The following is an 8167-nucleotide window of genomic DNA, read 5'->3' on the forward strand; positions in this document are numbered from 1 at the left end:
GGACAGAGAAGTTTGAAGTGTGGAAGTATGGGGTGACTCTCTGGGAGGCAATAGACCAAACTACTTATATGTATAGGTTTTTGTAGCTTTTAATTAGTGCTCTGCTACTTTTAAGCTATATAATGTTGAACAAATTGGTTAAATTAAATTCTGTTTCCTTATCTGTAAAATATAGACCAATAGCAATTCTTGTCTTGTGGTGTTATCAGATTTAAAAGAAGCATGGCATGTAAAATATTTATAAAGTGCTTAAGAATTAATAAGTGCTTAATAATCAACAGCTATTCTTCATTGTCATTACCATTATCATTATCATTATTACAGATAATATTAATCCAAAATAGAACAAAAAGCAAAATAATTTACAAAGCATGCTGGCACCTTCAAAAAATAATAGTCCTTCTATAGACACTGCATAGCACCTTTACAAATGTTGTCTTTGTAAACACAACTATATTAGTAAAAGATAAATTGAGATCTGCATCTTAAATCATATTTCATAATAGATACCAAATTAATTAATTAAGTTTAAGAATAAAACCACTGAAATACTATAAGAAAGTAAAACTGAAGGCCTGTAGTTTAAAGGAAAAGATTAGAAATGATCACTACATAAAATTTAAAATTTCTGTAGATAAAAAGAAAATGATATAAAACCACAGACACATTTGGTGAGTAAGGGTTCATCTTTTATGCAATGAGTTCAGACAAATAGCTAACGAAAACACTCAGTTTCAAAATGTAAAGATAAAGAGAACATGTACAAATACCTCATATAAAAAAGGGAAGTGGTTCTAACTGATTAAAAAAGATCCAAAGCTAACTAAATTTCAGTATCATTTTGTATATTGTATTAGAAAAATATATATAAAAAGAGAATGCTTAGTTTGAGAAAGGATACAGCAAAGAAGAAATCAATATAAAACAGGTAGCCACAGGATAGATTTAAACCTAACCACATTGGTAATTACATTAAGTATAAGTGGTTTAAACACTTCAATTAAAAGTCATATAGTATAAGATTGGATAGAAAAGCAGCATTCAACTATATGCTATTACAAGAAACCCATTAAGTATAAATATACAGAAAGATTTAAACTAAAAGAATAGAAGAGAATATAACATGAAGAACTATCTAGTCACAAGTAAGCTAGAGTGGTTTTATCTATACCAGACAAAGAGACTTCAAAATAAAGCACTAGCAACAAAAGAAAAAATAAATGTTATTATATCAAACTAAAAATCTTCTGCACAGCAAAGGAAACAATCAACAGAGTGAAAAGACAACCTACAAAATTGGAAAAAATATTTGCAAACTATACATCCAACAAGGGATTAATATACAGAATATACAAGGAACTAAAACAGCTTCACTGTAAAAAAACAAAAACAAAATTTAAAAAAAAAACCAAATAATCCTATTTAAAAATGGGCAAAGGAGCTGAATAGACATTTTTGAAAGGAGAACATAGAAATGGACAACAGGTACATGAAAAAATGTTCAACATCAATAAGCATCAGGGAAATGCAAGTCAAATCCACACTGAGATATCATCTCACCCCAGTTTGGCTGTTATCAAAAAGACTGACAATAACAAATTCTGGCGAGGATGTGGAGAAAAGGGAACTCTTCTACACTGTTGGTGAGACTGTAAACTTGTGCAGTAATTATGGAAAACAGTATGGAGTTTTCTCAAACAACTACAGATAGAACTATTATATGATCCAGCAGTCCCACTTCTGGATATATACCCAAAGGAAGGGAAATTATCATGTTGAAGGGATATCTGCACTCCCATATTTATAGCAGCTCTATTTACAATATCCAAGACTTGGAACCAACCTAAATTTCCATCGATTGAGTGACTGGATAAGGAAAATTTGGTATATATACACAATGCAATACTAGTCAGTCATAAAAAAGAATGAAATTCTACCATTTGCAGCAACATGGATGAGCTTGAAGAAAATTATATTAAATGAAATAAGCCAGGCACAGAGAGAGAAATACTGAATTTTCTCATTCATAAGTGGGAACTAAGAAAGAAAGACAGAGATAGACTGCAGTAATATGTTGAACTTTCAGAAGGAGAGAACAGACCTAAAGTCACTAGAGTTGGAAAGAGGGAGGGAGGGGGGTTAGGGAGCAACTGGGTAAGGGACAAAAGAGTAATTACTATTTCTAGTGATGAATATGCTAATAAGTTTGATTTGATCATCACATATTATACACAAATACTGAGAGTCAACTCTGTACCCCATAAATATGTATAATAAAAGATAAATAAAGTTTTTAGAAAAAAATACCAAGATATATGAGTGATAAAGAGGGCCATTTCATAATATGAAGGGCACAATTCATCAAAGAGACATCAAATAACAGAATTTAAAAGTATATGATTAAAAACTGACAGAAGTAAAAAGAGAAATAGAAAAATCCACAATTATCTTTGGATACTTCTACACAATATCTCAGTAATTGATAAAATAAGTGTACAGAAAAATCAATAGGAATATAGAGTACTTAGCACTGTAATCCATCTTGAGATAAATGACATTTATAGAACACTCCACCCAACCAAAGCAGAACACATGGAACATTCATCAAGATAAACCATACAATAGGCCATAAAGTAAGTATCAATAAATTAAAAGGGATCCCCAGCCCAGCCGAGGGTGCACCAATCAGAGAGACACCCAGCCGGAGAAGTGGAAGATCCGTGGAGACCACATGCCCTGCAGTGCCAGCATGACCCAGCAGGTAGGCCTCACTGCCACTGCCCGACTCCATGCCCAGCCCAGCCGAGTGCATGCTGACCAGAGAGGTGCCTCCCCAGAGAGGCCCAAGACCCAAGGTGACCACGCACCCAAGGCACTAGTGAGCAACCGAGTAGACACTGAGGCAGCCATACCAAATTGGCAGCCCCAGCAGCATACTAGCCAGACAATAGTGTCAAACCAGTGGACCATGAAATCCCCTGCCACAATAACTAAACATGAAAGGAAAGATACCAGAAATATGAAAAACCAAGAAAGTACGTCACCAAAGGTTGATAACTCTCAAGCTCTAGATCCTATAGAACAAGAAGCCCTTGAAATGTCTGGCAAGGATTTTTGAGTGATAATTCTAAGGAAACTAAATGAGATACAAGAAAACTCAGCTAGACAACATGATGAAATGAGGAAAAGTACACAGGACCTGAAAGAAGAAATGTACAAGGAAATCAAACCCTGAAAAAGAATGTAGCAGAGCTGGCCTAGCTGAAGAATTCATTCAATGAAATAAAAAACACAACAGAGAGTTTAACCAGCAGGCTTGCAGAAGCAGAAGAGAGAATTTCTGACCTTGAAGATAGGCTGTTTGAAATAACACAGCAGACAAAAAAAAAAAGAAAGAAAGAAAAAAGGATTTAAAATATTGAAGAAAATCTAAGAGAGATATCAGACAACCTTGAGCACTCAAATATCCGAGTCATGGGTATTCCAGAAGGGGAGGAAAATGGAGATTGCATTGAAAACATATTCAACAAAATAGTGGCAGAAAAATTCCCAGGTGTAGGAAAAGACACAGATCTTCAGATTCAGGAAGCTCAAAGATTCCCAAACATATTCAACCCAAAAAGGTCTTCTCTAAGACATGTCACAGTCAAATTGGCAAAACTCAAAGACAAACATAGAATCTTAAAAGCTGCAAGAGAGAAGCGTCAAATCACCTATAATGGAGCCCAAATCAGACTAACATCAGACTTTTCATCACAAACCCTAAAAGCCAGAAAGGAATGAGATGATATATTCAAAATACTAAAACACAGAGATTGTCAGCTAAGAATACTCTACCCCACAAGGCTATCCTTCCAAAATGAAGGGCAAATAGTGTATTCCTCAGATAAACAAAAATTGAGGGAGTTCACTACCACATAACCACCCTTACAATAAATTCTCAAGGGAGTTCTGGGCTTGGTACCTGAAAAATAACTACCACTGCCATAAAAACTCAAGAAAAATCAAAACCCACTAGTAAAATAAAAATGGCAACAATGAAGAGAAAAACAAAAGTTTATCTATGACCCAAGGAACCAACAAATACAGAAAACCAACAGTAAATCAGAAAGAAAGGGAAAAAAGACACTTAAGACATCCAAACAAAAATCAACAAAATGCTAGGAATAAATCAACACTTTTCAGTAACAACTCTTAATGTAAAAGGCTTAAATTTCCCAATCAAAAGACACAGACTGGCTGACTGGATTAAAAAGGAGGACCCAACTATATGCTGCTTTCAAGAGACCCACCTCACCTATAAAGACTTACATAGTCTAAGAGTGAAAGGATGGAAAAAGATTTACCATGCAAACAGAAATCAAAAATGAGCTGGAGTAGCTATTCTTATATCTGAGAAAACAGACAAACTAAAAACCATAAAAAGAGATAAAGAGGACCACTACATAATGATAAAAGGATTGATCCATCAAGAAGACATAACAATCATAAATATATATGCAACCAATGTCGGACCAGCCAGATTTATAAAACAAACTCTATTAGACCTAAAGAAGGAAACAAATGAAATTCTGGAAACTGTACAAACATGTGGAAATTAAACAGCATTCTACTTAATGACACATGGGTCCAAGAAGAAATCAAACATAAAACCAAAAAATTTATTGAAACTAATGAAAATAATGATACATCACACCAAAACCTGTGGGATACTGCAAAAGCAGTACCAAGGGGGAAATTTATTGCATTAAATGCTTACTTCAGAAGAATGGAAAGATGGCACGTGAACAACCTAATACTTGACCTTAAAGAACTAGAAAAACAAGAACAATCCAAACCCAGAGTTAGCAGATGGAAAGAAATCATTAAGATCAGAGCAGAACATAATGAAATGGAAACCCAAAAAACAATATGAAAGATCAATGAATCAAAAAGTTGGTTTTTTGAAAAGATAAATAAAATTGACAAACCATTAGCATGGCTAACTAAAAAAAAAAAAAAAGAAGAGAGAAGATCCAAATAACACAAATTAGAAATGAAAAAGGTGATATTACAACTGATACATCTGAAATACAAGGAATCAATTGAGACTACTATAAACAACTATATGCCAGCAAATTTGAAAATCTGGAGGAAATGGATATATTTCTGGACACACACAAGCTACCAAAACTGAGCTAAGAAGATGTAGAAAATCTGAACAGACCAATAACAATAAAGGAGATTGAAGCTGTTATCAGAAGGCTCCCAACAAAGAAAAGCCCAGGACCAGATGGATTCACAGCAGAATTTTACCAAACATTCAAAGAGGAATTGACGCCAATTATTTACAAACTATTCCAAAAGACTGAAACAGAGGCAAATCTCCCAAACTCATTTTATGAAGCAACATCATCCTGATACCAAAACCAGGTACAGATACAACTAAAAAAGAAAACTGCAGTCTGATATCCTTGATGAATATAGATGCAAAAATACTCAATAAAATACTAGGAAACAGAATACAGCAACACATACGTAAAATTATTCACCACGATCATTGGGATTCATCCCAGGGATGCAAGGTTGGTTCAACATATGCAAATCAATAAATGTGATACACCATATTAATAAAATCAAACACAAGGACCATATGCTCATCTCTATAGATGCTGAAAAAGTATTTGATAAAATTCAACACTCATTCATGACAAAAACTCTCTGTAACTTAGGCATAGATGGAAAGCATCTCAACATAATTAAAGCCATATATGATAATCCCACTGCCAATATGATACTAAATGGGGAAAAGTTGAAAGCTTTTCCTTTAAGAACAGAAACTAGACAAGGATGCCCACTCTCACCACTCCTGTTCAACATAGTGGTTCAAGTACTAGCCAGAGCAATCAAAGAGAAGGAAATAAAGGGAATCCAGATTGGAAAAGGTGAAGTCAACCTTTCCCTCTTTGCAGATGACATGATCCTATATATCAAACAGCCTAAAGGCTCTACAAAAAACTCTTGGAGTTGATAAATGATTTCAGCAAAGTAGCAGGATACAAAATCAACACACAAAAGTCAGTAGCATTTCTATTCTCCAATAGTGTACATGTAAAAAGAGAAACCAAGAAAGCTTGCCCATTTACAATAGCTACCAAAAAAATAAAATACTCAGGAATTGAGTTAACCAAGGTTGCGACAAACCTCAATAATGAGAACTACAAACGACTGCTGAGAGAAATTAAAGAGGACACAAGAAGATGGAAAGATATCCCATACTCTTGGATTAGAAGAATCAACATGGTGAAAATGTCCATACTACCCAAAGTGATATACAAATTCAATGCAATCCCCATCAAAATTCTAATGACATTTTTCTCAGAAATGGAAAAAACTATCCAGACATTTATATGTAATAACAAAAGACCCTGCATAACCAAAGCAATGCTGAGCAAAATAAAATAAAGCTGGAAGCATAACACTGCCTGTCTGTAAACTATACTACAAAGCTATAATAACCAAAACAGCATGGTACTGCCATAAAAACAGACATACTGATCAATGGAATAGAATAGAGAATCCAGAAATCAACCCACACTCCTACAGCCATGTGATCTTTGACAAAGGCACCAAGCCTATACACTGGGGAAGAGACTGCTTCTTCAGCAAATAGTGCTGGGATAACTAGATATCCATATGCAGGAGAATGAAATTAGACCCATACCTCTCACCATATACTAAAATCAACTCAAAATGGATTAAAGAATTAAATATACACCCTGAAACAATAAAACTTCTTAGAGAAAACATAGATAAACACTTCAGGAAGTAAGACTGGACACAGACTTCAAGAAAACAACCCCAAAATCACGGGCAAACAAAGGAAAAATAAACAAATGGGATTATATCAAACTAAAAAGCTTCTGCACAGCCAAAGAAACAATTAACAGAGTTAAAAGACAACCAACATAGTGGGACAAAATACTTGCAAAATATACATCAGACAAAGGATTAATATCCAGAATATACAAGCAACTGAAACAACTTTACAACAAAAAAACAAGTAACCCAATTAAAAACTGGGCAAAAGAACTAAATAGGCATTTCTCAAAGGAAAATATATGAATGGCCAATAGACACATGAAAAAATGCTCAACATCACTCAGCATCCGGGAAATGCAAATCAAAACCACACTGAGATACCATCTCACCCCAGTTAGGATGGCTAATATCCAAAAGACTGTGAATGATAAATGGGCAAGGTTGTGGAGAGAAAGGAACTCTCATACATTGTTGGTGGGACCCCAAAAGGGGTGCAGCCTCTATGGAAAATGGTATGGAGGTTCCTCAAACAATTGCAGATAGATCTACCGTATGACCCAGCTATCCCACTGCTGGGAATATACCCAGAGGAATTAAATCATCAAGTTGAAGGTATACTTGTTCTCCAATGTTCATCGCAGCACTATTTACAATAGCTATGAGTTGGAACCAGCCCAAATGTCCATCATCAGATGAGTGGATACAGAAAAGATGGTATATCTACACAATGGAATACTACTCTGCTATAAAAAAGAATGAAATACGGACATTTGCAAGAACATGGACAGATCTAGAGAGAATTATATTAAGTGAAACAAGTCAGGCACAGAAAGAGAAATATCACATGTTCTCACTTATTTGTGGGAGCTGAAAATAAATAAATAAATACACAAACAACCTGGGGGTATGGGAGGGAAGAAGACATGACAATTACAATTCCTTGATGTTGATACAACAAGCAGACAGAAAGGAGGTTGTTGGGAGGGAGGGGAGAAAGGGAGGAGGAAGAGAGGTTTCGATAATTGGCCGCAATAATCAACCACATTGTCTATTGACAAAATAAAATAAAATTTAAAAAATAAATAAATAAATAAATAAAAAGAAAAAGAAAAAATATTTAAGCACGTAGGTCTAATGTTAAGTGCTTTTACCACAATAAAATAAATTTTAAAATTAAAAAAATAAATTAAAAGGGATTGCCATCATACAGAGTTTGTTTTTTGTCCACAATGCAATTAAAGTAGGAATCAATGACAAAAGCATATCTGGAAAATCTGCAAATATACAAAAACTGAAAAGCACACTTTTAAAAGACAATATAAAAGAAAAAAACTAGAAAACATATTGAACTGAATAAAAATAAAAA

The sequence above is a fragment of the Cynocephalus volans genome, chromosome 15 (genome assembly GCF_027409185.1).
Source record: "Cynocephalus volans isolate mCynVol1 chromosome 15, mCynVol1.pri, whole genome shotgun sequence".
Taxonomy (NCBI): domain Eukaryota; kingdom Metazoa; phylum Chordata; class Mammalia; order Dermoptera; family Cynocephalidae; genus Cynocephalus; species Cynocephalus volans.